Below are 13,734 nucleotides of genomic sequence, written 5' to 3' on the forward strand. Positions count from 1 at the left end.
TCCGACTGGCGCCGTCTCGACGACGCTATACGGCCACTTGTCAAACGAACCCTCTACGTGCCGACCAACGCGTCCACCCATTACGTCTACGGGAGCTCTGCTGGCGGGGCAGTTGCCATACCTGTGGCTGCCGAGTTAAGCGACATCTGCCGCGTCGACTCGGCATTTAAACTCCTCACGACGTCTGATCGGTGCTTGCGCGAGTTGGCACTCTCCGACGCCTATGGCATCGCCTCGACACGACTCGGATGGGAGGCGACCCGATTCGAACTCGAGGCTTATCTGTCCGGCGACCTCCAAGGAGTTCAGTCCACACCTGCCACACAGCTTCGTTCCGTGTGGACGGAGGCCCGCAAGGCGTCCCGGCGGTTACACGTCTCGTGGTCGTTGAGCCCCGACCACGTCACCATCACGTGCGGCGACGTCACCCTACCGCCTTCACATCGCAACCGCGTCATGCGGTCTCTGCGAGATGTACTCGCCACAGATCGCGACAACGCCCTACATGCACAATCCAACCAAGGCAAGGTCATGGCTTGCGTCTCGGCGGGACGGGCCAGTTCTCATTTCATGCGGAGTGGAGCGTTCACACACTTCGCGGACTGGCGCTTCATCCACCGAGCGCGTCTGAACCTACTACCTCTCAACGGTTCGGTCATGTGGGGTCCCGCCGACCGCGATCAGCGTTGCCGGGTCTGCGGATACCAACGTGAGAGTTTACCGCATGTGTTGTGCCACTGCATGACACACAGTGCCATGTATCAGGCGCGGCACAACGCGGTGGTCAAACGCCTACGTACAGCAGCAACCCGTCAATTCACGGTGGCTTACGAGAACCGGTTCGTCGGCGACACTGGCCTACGCCCTGACCTGGTCGTTGTGCGCGGCGAGGAGGCCTTGGTGATTGACGTAGCTTGTCCATTCGAAAACACACCAGAGGCCTTCTCGAACGCCCGCAACGACAAGCTCGCCAAGTACGAACCCGTCGCTGCCTACCTCCGCCGACGCTACCAGAGAGTGACGGTGGCCGCGGTCATCGTTGGAACACTTGGCGCCTGGGATCCGGCCAACGACCAAGTCCTGAGGCGACTGTGCTCCAGATCTTATCTGCGCCTGATGAAGAAACTTTGCGTCAGCGAGGTGGTGGCGGCGTCTCGGTCCGTTTACCACACCCACGTCGGCCACGGCCGCAACTGACAGTAATCTACCACTACGAAGCCTGGTCCCCTCCTTGATCAACTGATCACCACCATCAAATCACAACACATGGGTTCCTGTCCGGCACAAGTTCCCTGGTCGCAGTGTTCCTGAAAACACCACATCCGGAGCCTACCTGGTGCTTTTCTTGACCCTGGACTACGTCTCACAGGGTTCAACTTCTGGCATCACCGTTCTGGGGCACTTTCCTGCCGTCGGTCCTGGTCTCACCAAAATCACAAACGAGTGCATTTACAGTCACTAGAAGACTTGTATTGAACATCAATAAAAGCACTCTGTTCTTATCAGCTTAATATCTGATACGGATCCTATTTGGATCCAAGATATTAAACTTATTTTTCCCAGAGCAATCGTAAGTGTAAACACAGCTAGCGCACTCCCTGCACGCGAATACCGCGTCAGCCGGGGCGGCGTGCCGCCACCGTCTCGGACACTCGACGCACCCACGCCGTTTACCCCGGTATCATGGGTAAATCCGAACACTCCTTCTATCATTGAATTTATTGTCGAACTCACCCCGCAGGGGGTGAGTGGGCCGATCCCGGAGGTAGTGCAATACCGGGCCAACCCGTGGCGGAGGTGAAGCAAGCTTCAAGCACTCCGCCGCATCACAAAAATAAGTTTAATATCTTGGATCCAAATAGGATCCGTATCAGATATTAAGCTGATAAGAACAGATAGCTTTATTAATGTTTCTTGGGGCCGTAAGTGAATGAGTCCGACTATAAGACATGGCTTCTTCACCGCAGCATAATTGAAGTTAGCGCAACATCCAAGACAGGAAATGGCGCGTAACAATCAACGCTTTCAGGACACTTAAAAGGACGCACTTGGGGAGTTCGCACATGGTCGGGAACGAGTTCTTGCATATCATGCAATGATAATGCATTTGTATCATCCTAGGGACGCGCACGCAGAGTTTAATTCGACTGCCTTAAGTGTTCGTGATAAATTCCTCGTGATGCGGCAATCACTTCACTCACGCATAGTTTTTTAAATAGGCGCAAGTAGGGACGCGAACATATGCGCCGAAGCACACGGTCGTTCCTAGAGTCCCAAGCGCCGAGGGCTCCCACGATGACGGCGTCCATGGTGACCCGCTGGTACCGGCGACGGAGAAACGCCACCACCGGCTCGTAATGAGCCAGCTTGGCGTTACGGGCGTTCTCGAATGCATCCGGCGTATTCTCGAACGGGCACGTGACGTCGATGACAATAGCCTCTTCGCCACGCACCAGGACGAGATCCGGACGCAGGCCCGTGTCTCCGACGGCCTGGTTTTCGAAGGCCACCATGAACTCGCGGGAGGCGGCGGTCCGGACACGGTTGACGATGGCGTCGTGGCGGGCCCGGTAGAGCGCACTGCGAGGCATGCAGTGGCACACCACATGCGGCAGCGTCTCCCTCAGGTACCCGAAGACGCGGCACCGCTGGTCCCTGTCCGGTGCGCCCCACATGCGAGCGCCGTTGAGTGGGAGCAGGTTCAGGCGGGCCCTGTGCACGAACCGCCAGTCCGCGAAGGTGGTGAAGGCGCCCGTCCGCATGAAGTGGGAACTGGCGCGATCAGCCGCCACGCAGGCCAGCACCTTCCCTTGGTTGGGGAGGTCGTGCAGGGCGCGGTCCCGTTGTCTGGCCAGTATCTCACGCAGCGTCCGCATGACGCGGCATCGGTGCTGCGGAGTTATCGTCGCGTCGCCACAGGTGAGCCGAACGCCGCCAGGATCCAAGGTCCAGGCGACGTTGTACTGGCGGGACGCCTTACGGGCATTCGTCCACACGGACCGCAACTGGTTGGCCGGAACCCGGAACCCGTCCTCAAGCGATCCCCCGAGGTAGGTCTCCAGCTCGAAGCGGGTGACCTCCCAACCGAGGCGGGCAGTGGCAGTTGCATAAGCGTCTTCCAAGGCCATCTGCCGCAGCTCGGTGTCGGGGGACGTCAGGAGCTTGTAGGCCGAGTCGATGCGGCAGAGTTGGCTGAGCTCCGCCGCGACCGGGATCCCGACGGCACCACCAGGGGCGGAACCGTAGATATAGTTGGTGGCCGCGTTGGTGGGTAGGTAGAGCGTGCGCTTTACCAGCGGCCGAATGGCATCGTCCAGTCGGCGCCAGTCCGTCGTCGAAAGAACCCCGCACCTCATCGGGAAGTTGAGCGCCGGGTAGACGAAGGTCCGGAGGGCGTCCAGACGCTGCCACGGCGCCAACATCGACGACATGATCGCCCGGGCTTGGGCGATGGCGGACTCGACGGCGGAACCGGAGCCGGAGGGGATTCTGAAGCCGATGGGACGTCCCAAGTACCGCTGCGGCTCAAAGTCGCGCAGTACCGAGATGGAAACGCCCGATACTCTGAACTCCGTCGGGCGCATCCCCACAGGTGTCGATCCGACCATGTGGAAAGACGCGCACTTCGACGGGTTCAAGGACAGGCCCAGGGATGCGGCGAGGGTCTCGATCCGGTTGATGCGCTGCTGGAGTCGGCGCGGGGTCGAGGCCAGGGGAGTCAGGTCGTCCGCGTAGGCAAGGGTCTTATGGTCGGAACCTTCACCCTGCACTGCGCGGATGACCGGGTCAATCACCAAGTTAAATAAAATTCCACTTAGTGGGCAACCCTGACGCAGCCCTGCCAGGATCGGGATCGGCTCGGTTGTTCCCTCGGCCGCCAGGATGCAGGTGGTGTTGTCCCTGTAAAGGTCGCCGATTACCTCCGTAAACACGGGGCCGGCGCCAGCACCGGTCAGGGCGTCGAGCAAAGCCTGGTGCGGGACGGATCCATACGCGTTGTTGAAGTCCAACAGCGCCGCACACAGGTCGGGGCCTCCCGACCGGGCGATGTCGAGCCTGCGTTGTAAGATGTAATTAAGCTCGAACACGCCGTCGTGCGGAAGGAAGCCCTTCTGGCACTTCGACAGCACGGCGTGCTCGATCATCCAGGCCTGGAGCCGGGCTGCAAGGCACTTAGCATAAAGCTTCGCAGCCGTGCAGCCAAGGGCTATAGGCCGCCAGTTGGACGGGACCTGGGGGTCTCCTCTCTTGAAAATGAGGACGGTTCTAGTTGTCCTCCAAGAGTCGGGCGTGCGTCTGTGGTGTAGACAGGCGTTAAAGAGCGCCGCCAGGAACCGTGCCTCCGGATCGACCGTTCGCCAATGGTGGTAGGTAAGACGGTCTGCTCCGGGGGCCGTGCTCTCGGACTTGCGCAAACGCCCGAACACCTCGTCCGGTGAGAAGTTGGTCGTATCTACTCCCGCCGGGGCCGGTTCTCTTCCCAGAAGAAGGGTAGAGTCGGCCTGGCGGGCCGACCACGTGCGTCCCCAATGGTCCTGCAGATCCTGAAGCGGGATGGCGCACGTCTGGGGTTGTCCCTCCAGGATTAGCCGAACCGCGCGTCGACGGTTGCGGCGGTACAGCCGCTGTATGCCGACCGCGTTCGTTGGGTCGGGCTGGCGGCGTTGGCGACCAGGACGCACCGGTGGGAGACGCACCGCCTCGACAGACAAGGCGACGGCCCGCGTCCATGCTTCCTCGCATTGGGCCCATGACTCGTCGGTGGGCGGGTCCCGCAGCAAGGAGCGGAGCAGGCGTGCCTGGTCCTCGAGGAGGCGCGTGTGGTCCGGTGGCATCCGGAGGGTCGCGGGGTCGGACTCGGGTTGCTCCTGTACGTCGTCGGGATCCGCCGCGGCCTCGTCCACGGACGCGGGTGGCGACGGGGAGGAGGCCGGAGACACCGGGGACCCGGGCAGAACGACCGGGGACGACCCGGCATCGAGCGGCGGCGAAGACACCGCGACGTCGTAGGAGATGGTGTTGTCGCCGTCGAGCAGAAACGCGGCGTCGCCAACGGGCGAAGCCGCCGACGAGCCGCGCGGGGCAGGAGACGCGCCATCTGACGACGACGAGGGCCCGAAGTCGTACGGTACCAGGACTTGCCTGGCGGACCACGGAGGTCTTTGTGGCGACGCAGGATCCGGCGACCGTGGTGACCCAGGGACGGGCGAGGCCACGGGAACGCCGGCAGGCGTCGGGACCCCTATCTGCGGCGTAGGTGAAGACGTGCCTCCGGCGTCACGCAAGGGCTGCTCGGAGGGGGCCGGGCTTGCGGCAGGTGATGGTGCCGGCGAACCGGGGACGGAGGCCGAGCCCACGGACGTCGACGAACCGCTGGATGACTGGTACATGAACTACACTTTGATCTTAGCCAAAAGGCCGAGAAGCGATGCAATTCATTAGCACGTAATTAAAATCCATTCTTTCACACCTCGTACTTAGTTCTGGCCAAAAGCCGGGCAAACAGTAGCAAAGCAATTCCGACGTCCACCCATGCACAACCAGCATTGTGCACCGACAGCGGCTTACAAACATGTTAAAACTGAAACCTTCTTTTTCCCAGAGGTCGAAGCCACGCGTGCTTGCTTGCATGCGTACTCTCTATGCGCCCATGACGTCACACCAAATGCTTGCTGGCGAACATTATCAGGCATGTCGCGAGGGATGCTACAGCATTTGTTTTAAAAACTGATGCATAGTGTACATGTCCAACTCGAGCACCAAAGTCTGGAAGGAAGGAAAAAAAAAAATGACTGTGCAAAATGTGAATACGTTAATATGAGTAGGAACGTTAAAAAAAATAAGAAACTTGAGTATGTACGTGTGAACATAACAAAATAAAAGAGACCCTCCATATATGAAATACACACGGAAACATTTATTTTCCCAAAGCAATCGTAAGTGTAAACACAGCTAGCGCACTCCCTGCACGCGAATACCGCGTCAGCCGGGGCGGCGTGCCGCCACCGTCTCGGACACTCGACGCACCCAAGCCGTTTACCCCGGTATCATGGGTAAATCCGAACACTCCTTCTATCATTGAATTTATTGTCGAACTCACCCCGCAGGGGGTGAGTGGGCCGATCCCGGAGGTAGTGCAATACCGGGCCAACCCGTGGCGGAGGTGAAGCAAGCTTCAAGCACTCCGCCGCATCACAAAAATAAGTTTAATATCTTGGATCCAAATAGGATCCGTATCAGATATTAAGCTGATAAGAACAGAATTTTTTATTATGCTTAGTACACAAACATCATACATGGTTATATAACAGAACAAGAAACGTTAATAAAAGGTGTATATAATAAAATCAGGTAACAAAAAGGCTAAAAAAGAGTTAGTGGTGTTAGTATGAATAAAAGCGTATAACAAGCGTACACTTTGATCTTAGCCAAAAGGCCGAGAAGCGATGCAATTCATTAGCACGTAATTAAAATCCATTCTTTCACACCTCGTACTTAGTTCTGGCCAAAAGCCGGGCAAACAGTAGCAAAGCAATTCCGACGTCCACCCATGCACAACCAGCATTGTGCACCGACAGCGGCAGCGCTGGCTTCACGGCATTGCTTTTATCCCCAGTCCGCATGAAGTTTCTAGTTTCGCTTACAAACATGTTAAAACTGAAACCTTCTTTTTCCCAGAGGTCGAAGCCACGCGTGCTTGCTTGCATGCGTACTCTCTATGCGCCCATGACGTCACACCAAATGCTTGCTGGCGAACATTATCAGGCATGTCGCGAGGGATGCTACAGCATTTGTTTTAAAAACTGATGCATAGTGTACATGTCCAACTCGAGCACCAAAGTCTGGAAGGAAGGAAAAAAAAAAATGACTGTGCAAAATGTGAATACGTCACCCATCCAACATGGCTTCTACGCCGGCTGCCCAAGCAACGCCTCTGCAACGACGCCCACAATCATCGGCAAAAAGGTGGTGCCTTTGGCTGCTTCAGCACGCTCAACATATGCCTTGCAAGTTCCGACGTGGCGGAACACCGCACCGAGGTCGACGAAGGTCCTGCCGTGAAAGGCAGACCCGGGAATGCGTGCGAAACGTCTACCGCGTGGGTTGTGAAGCCGGTGAATGAAGGATCATGTGGCAGAGGGTGACGGAACGTGAGTGTGCGACTTGACGCTGCGATGTCGTTCAAGCGTTCAACGGGCCGGCAGGTTCTGTCTGTCGTGGTCGAAAACGTCCGAGTTTTGCTGATTCCGAGGGGTAGGAGTGCTATGGTGGCGTGTACGAGGCGCTGGTGCGGCGCTCCGTCGATCGTGCCGGACGGACATGAGGCGGCCGAAGGCGGTCGTGAAGTGGTCGCGGAAATCAGTGGAGAAGTACTCGCCTGCGCTTTTCGTCGAAGACGCGCGACAGACGGTCTTCGGGAGACACGGGTGGTTGCACAAATGCGACCGTGCGTCAACGTGCAGCCATATTCGTGGATTATTTCGCCCCATTACGATAGCTTCGTCACTGCGCTCGCTGGTGTTGCTTGTTTTTGTTGACCTTCACTTGTGGCTCACACCCACTGTGGGGGATTGGCTGGTTTGTTGTTCTGCTTCTTCGACTTCTACATACTCGGCTTAGTGAAGCTGTGAGGAGTGACGAGTGGGTACGGAGGCAAAGCGCGCCCGGGGCGTGATCTCACGCGTCCTGGGGTCCACGTCGCTTCAGGTACGTGCGTGGTGCGTCCGAACGTCTAGTGCGCAATTTTCTTGGAACTTCCAGCAACTGGCAATTCCATTGAGGTGAGCGTGCGAGGATGTTCGTTGTAATTAACGAGAGCCAACGGTGGATGAGCTGGTATGAGATGGTGTTCAGAAATGAAGTGTTTGATCAACAAGGCGATGCCCGCCGTGGTGGTCTGATGGCCGTAAGGTACTCGGCTGCTGACCCGCAGGTGGTGGGATCGAATCCCGGCCGCGGCGGCTGCATTTCCCTGTGCTCAGATTAGGGTGCACGTGAAAGAACCCCAGGTGGTCGAAATTTTCCCATAATCATATGGTGGTTTTGGGACGTCAAACCCCAAAGGTCAGTGGACATAGGAAAAGCACATCGGGGCTTTGCCGCTCCACCGTACAGCAGGTGTGTGCGGAGTGGGTCCTGTGGCGTTCTTTGCGATTTTAATTTGTGATGGGGAATAGTGTAGATGCGTAGACGTGGCGAGAGCACGCGTCTTCAGGTTCAGACGCCGCGTGAAGATGTGAAATAAAAATGCCTTCGCTTGCCACTGCAACTGTAAACAGAAACACCAACCAAACCCCATTTTCTAGAGGCTTTTTTTATTTTTCGTTGCGAAACGGGTGAATTCGAAAAGCGGAAATAGCTTGGCACATACATACACACTTCTACACACATACATACATACACATCGCACATGCATACACATCGTATACACACTTCTAGCTTTCCTCCGAAACAGTAATGATAATTTCCTCAATAGTTTTATTAATATGAGTAGGAACGTTAAAAAAAATAAGAAACTTGAGTATGTACGTGTGAACATAACAAAATAAAAGAGACCCTCCATATATGAAATACACACGGAAACATTTATTTTCCCAGAGCAATCGTAAGTGTAAACACAGCTAGCGCACTCCCTGCACGCGAATACCGCGTCAGCCGGGGCGGCGTGCCGCCACCGTCTCGGACACTCGACGCACCCAAGCCGTTTACCCCGGTATCATGGGTAAATCCGAACACTCCTTCTATCATTGAATTTATTGTCGAACTCACCCCGCAGGGGGTGAGTGGGCCGATCCCGGAGGTAGTGCAATACCGGGCCAACCCGTGGCGGAGGTGAAGCAAGCTTCAAGCACTCCGCCGCATCACAAAAATAAGTTTAATATCTTGGATCCAAATAGGATCCGTATCAGATATTAAGCTGATAAGAACAGAGGTTTTCAAAAATGTTAGGAACATTTCTGACCGAAAAGGAAAAACTTGTTCTCATTTTTTGTTCCTTCAACCAGAAAGGAAGAAGGTGGTGTATCGTGAACTGTGTATAGAGAAGGTGAAAATAGGAAATAGCAGGGGAGAAAAAGTGAAAGGGGCGTGTGTCGTGTAGTATCACCTTTTATTTTTGCGATGTCTTTGGGAGGGTGACTTTGTCAGCACGTGGCCCAGCGAGTGACAGTCACTTTATGGCCACGTGTGCGCAGTACACTTCCCGAGAAGCTGCAATGGTCTCGCTCACTGCAAGCTTCTTAAGTAACCGGAGATATCTCCGGCTGCAGAGTTTTTTGAAAACTCTGTCATTTGCCGGGTCCCAGGAGCCAAGCATGCCGACGACGACTGCTTCGATCGTGACTCTCTGGTAGCGGCGGAGCAAGAAGTCCCGAACTGGTTCGTATTTTCGTTCCTTTTCCAGTCGGGCTGCCTCGAGTGCTTTGAGCCGGTTGTCAAGGGGGCAGGTCACGTCCACGATGATCGCCTCTTCCCCCCTGGCGAGAACGAGGTCGGGGCGAAGGTTGGTGGTACCAACCGCTCTGTTCTCATGCGTGACCGTGAACTTCTTGCTGGCGGCTTGTTTCACCCTCGCCACAATCTTGTTGTGACGACTGGTGTAGGCCATGCTGTGGCGCATGCAGTGACCCAGGACGTGTGGCAGCGTTTCCACTGCGTAACCGCACACACGGCACCGTTTGTCGGCGGATGTGGTCCATGGGTTGGCTCCATTCACAGGTAGGAGGTTCAGGCGTGCCCTGTGGATAAAGCGCCAGTCGCAAAAGCGGGTGAATTTGCCGGAGCGCATGAAGTGGGAGCTGCTCGGGTCTGCGGCGACGCATTCCATTGCCTTCCCTTGATTGGGCATTTCTTGAAGGAAGCGATCGCGTGCCCGCATCATTCGGAAGCGCAGCGTTTTCACCACTTTTCGTCGTTTCTTTGACGTGAGAGTTTCCTCTCCGTCACACGTGATGCTGGTCCCTCCGTCCTCGAAAATTTCCCAGGTGACGTGTAGCCTGCGGGAAGCCTTCCGAGCCTCGGTCCAGACGGACTGCAGTTGTGTCGGCCGTGCCTGGAAAATGCCCTCCGTTTCGCCGCTGAGGTAGCAGGCGAGCTCCTCGTTGGTGGCCTGCCTGCGAATGCGCTTGGAGACAATTTTGGTTAGCGCTTCGAAGGCAAGTTCCCGGACCTCGAGATCGGCTGAGGTCAGAAGCTTGAAGGCGTTGTCCACGCGGCAGGCGTCACTTGTGTCTGCGGCGAGGGGGATTCCAGCTGCTCCGGCCGCTGCGCTGCCGTAGAGGTAGTTGTTTGCAGCGTTACCTGGAAGATAAAGAGTTTTCTTTATCAGGGGCCGGAGTGCGTCGTCTAGGCGGGCCCATTCCGCCTTGCCCACTTGTCCGCACCGCATGGCGAAGTTGAGTGCTGGAAAGACAAAAGTTTTCAGTGCATCAATTCGCTGCCATGGGGCAAGCATGGATTCGAGCAGGGTGCGGCCGACGGAGATCGCCTCATCGACCTTAGAGCGGTCTTGGAGAAGGCTGAACCCGACGGGGCGTCCTAGAAAAGATTGACTCTCGTAGTCACTGATGCGAGGGATCTCTTCTCCGTCGACGAAGAATTTCGTGTCCCTAGTGCCTACGGGAGTCCTACCAGAGAGGTGCAGGCTTCTGCACTTCTTGGGGTTCAGCCGAAGTCCCAGCTGGCCCGCGAGAGCCGCCACGACGTTGATGCGGTCCTGCAGTTTCTTGGGGCTGTCCGCCAAGGGGGTCAAATCATCGGCGTAAGCCAGCACATTGTGCTGCCTCTCACCTCCTTGGACCGCCCGAATGACTGGATCGAGCACCAAGTTGAAGAGCAGGCCGCTCAGTGGGCAGCCCTGTCTAATTCCAGCGGAGATTGTGACTGGGGCCGTTGTCCCAGCTTCGGCGACAATCCGGGTGGCGTTGTCTCGGTAGAGGTCTGCGATGATTGCGCAGAAGTCCTCTCCTGCACCTGCACCACGAAGAGAATCGATTAGTGCGTTGTGCGGAACTGAGCCAAATGCGTTGGCGAAGTCGAGAAAGGCCACGCAAAGGTCACCACCGCCGGCCCGCGCGGCGTCCAGGCGCTCCTGCAGCACGAAGTTGTGTTCAAACACGCCGTCGTGCGGCAGGAACCCCTTTTGACACCTCGAGAGCACGTCATGGTCACACACCCACTGCTGCATGCGGGAAGCTAGGCAACCCGCATACAGCTTGGAGATGGTGTTCCCAAGGGCAATGGGTCTCCAATTCGTGACCTCACTCGGATCACCCTTCTTGTGGATGAGGATGGTCCTCGTTTCCTTCCAGGCATCGGGCACTTGCTTGAACTGGAGGCACACGTTGAATGCTGCAGAGAGAAAGAGACCTTCAGGATCATGTTCTTTCCAATGGCGGTAGGTGATCCTGTCACTGCCAGGGGCCGTGTTTTCGCATCTGCGAAGACGGGCCGCCACCTCGTCGCTGGTGAATCGGGCGAGGCAGATCTCTGTCATGTCGTCCGGGCGAGCCTTGTTAAGGAGCAGGTGGGTGTTCCCTTCCTTCGGCGCCCATGTTTCAGCAAAGTGTTGCTCCAGTCTGTCCAGCGGAATCTCGCAGAGTTTTGTTTCGCCCTGTACGATGACACGAACAGCCCGACGGCGGTTGCGACGATACAGGCTCTGTATCTGCTGGGCGTTGTTCGGGTTGGTCGGGACGCGGGGTTTCCCACCGGCAGGGTTGTCTGGAATTTTCGCCTCCCTCCTCACCGCCGATACGGCCTCCTCCAGGATGGAGAGGAAGTCGTCCCAGCGCTCAGCAGTGGCGGGCTCCCGAAGCAGTTGCCGGATTCGCTGGCTGTGTTCTGCGAGTACGCTTGTGTCGTCGATTGGCCCGGAGAGGGTGATCTCGCCGGGGTTCACTGTCTGTGGGGCGGGGTCCTGTGACTCGCCGCCTGCGTCGTCTATCGAAAGTCCCTCGGGTGACGTTGGGGGTGTCGGGGAGTCGACGCTGTGGGTGACACTCCTGGCTGATGGACTTGGTTGAGGGTTCCCTTGTGCCGTGTCCAAGCTGTGCTGCGGAGCTCCTTGTTGACTGGTCCTCTGAGTAGCGCGGGCTGTGTCTGGATCCTGCTGGAGACGGGACGAAAACCGTGACCCTTCTGGTGGTGACTCCTCCTCGCTGGTTGCTGATGGAATTGTCGCATCCCTGGAGCTCTGGCTTGGAGAGCAAGCTGTGCTGCCTAAGAGAGGAGGGAGAGGGGTAAGGGCCCGGTCCGGTGATGGTGGCCGGGAACGCCGTGGGTTGTCGTGGTCCGTGTCGCTGTGCGGTGACTCATGTTGCCTGGGACTCGGCGTGATGGAGGATGCATTTCCAACCTGTGAGAACAGAGAGGCACATGAAGACCTGCTCCTCGCGGTGGCGGCCTCGCTAGGCGTAGGCGATGGGGTGCCCGTAGTTGCCGAAACCCGGTCAGGGATTTCCTGCAAGTCACCTAGAAGGGGGGAGGAAGGTGTGAGTGCCAGCTCTGTTGGTGCTGGAGAGTCCGGCGTTGCGCTCAGTGTCGTGCTGTCCTCGCTTGGTGATGATCCCGTTGACGTCGTTGAGTTGGAGCTCTGTGACGATCGAAGGGTCATTGTCCGTGTGGCTTGGTTGCCGGCAGCAGCGCGGGGGGGTCGGCCAGTCGGAGTTGCAGTAGGTGCCGCCCTCGAAGTCCTTGAAGTCGATGGTCCCTCGTTCATGTGCTGTGCTTCCTGTCTTTTGTGTTTGCGCATGTGGTTGTCCAGTCCCTTCCTTGTTGTCATGGTGGCAGGGCATTGTGGACACTTGTGCCTGTTGAGGTCGAGGGGCGACAGCTCGTGTCTACCTCTTGCGATGCAGGAGTGGAGTGTGGGATGCAGCCCAAGGCCGGTCGTGGAGCATAGGGTACAGGTGTATGCCACCTTTACTTTGAGCTCATGCTCATCTAGTAGATGCCGCACCAAGCTTTGTCGCCTGCTTGTCCAGCTGATCCCGGAGTACCGTACCCCACATTTGTCTATGGGGCAGGTGAAGCTGTGTGGGATTGGGAAGAAGACATCAAGGGTCTGTCCCTCCTTGCCTAGCTGGGGTTGGTTTTGGGCATCTCGCGGCCTCGGTGCAGTGGGCGTCCCGGCCTCCCCTGTATTCGGGGGACCTACCTCCTCGGACATCACCTACTGGCGGGCGAACACTTCTAAAGAAAACAGGATTAGCACGGCCGGATGTACCTCATTGTGAGAACACTTAGGCATCTTGTGAAAAAACACTTCAATAAAAGACGGCACTGTACACTTGAGTAAGAAGTAGAATGGTGGAGAGGAGAGAGAGAAAGAAGAGAGGAAAGAAAAAAAAAAGGGTGGGGGTGGGGGGTGATCGTCAGCCCATGCTTAAGTGGAGCTGACGACCTAAGACAAAGGGGAAGAAAAGGAGGTAGTGAGTGACCTCCTCCCCCTGGTCGGGGGAGAAGAGAGAAGAGGGGTGCGCTCGCCCAGAGAGGAAAAGGAAGAGAAAGAAAGTGGAAAGAAAAAGGAAAAAAAAAACACGGCGTGCGCACCAGTGAGAGTCGCGGGCTACCAGCTACATGGCGAGTGCAGCTGGCTGCCCCAAGAAGGCAGAAGGAGTACTGACTGCGGCAGCAGAGAGGAGGGTACGAGAAGGAATTAGTAAAGAAGAGAGGAGAAAGCGAGCGAATGAAGAGGGGAGAGAAAAAAAAAAGAGGAAGGCAGGAGAAATCGGT

At 56.9% G+C, this 13,734-nt stretch overlaps 1 non-coding gene and 3 pseudogenes across 1 annotated transcript; 1 reads left to right on the forward strand and 3 right to left on the reverse strand.

The window, feature by feature from the left end:
• The first annotated feature begins 1,462 nt into the window (after positions 1–1,462).
• On the forward strand, positions 1,463–1,573 carry LOC142766563 (U2 spliceosomal RNA; annotated as a pseudogene).
• Positions 1,574–1,743: 170 nt separating this feature from the next.
• On the reverse strand, positions 1,744–1,932 carry LOC142766277 (U2 spliceosomal RNA). Its single transcript, XR_012884458.1, has one exon. It is a non-coding gene; the product is annotated as a U2 spliceosomal RNA (small nuclear RNA).
• A 4,177-nt stretch (positions 1,933–6,109) lies between these two features.
• Positions 6,110–6,291, reverse strand: LOC142766450 (U2 spliceosomal RNA; annotated as a pseudogene).
• A 2,487-nt stretch (positions 6,292–8,778) lies between these two features.
• Positions 8,779–8,957, reverse strand: LOC142766343 (U2 spliceosomal RNA; annotated as a pseudogene).
• Positions 8,958–13,734: the final 4,777 nt, after the last annotated feature.

Source organism: Rhipicephalus microplus, chromosome 6, assembly GCF_043290135.1.
Source record: "Rhipicephalus microplus isolate Deutch F79 chromosome 6, USDA_Rmic, whole genome shotgun sequence".
NCBI classification, from domain to species: Eukaryota; Metazoa; Arthropoda; class Arachnida; order Ixodida; family Ixodidae; genus Rhipicephalus; species Rhipicephalus microplus.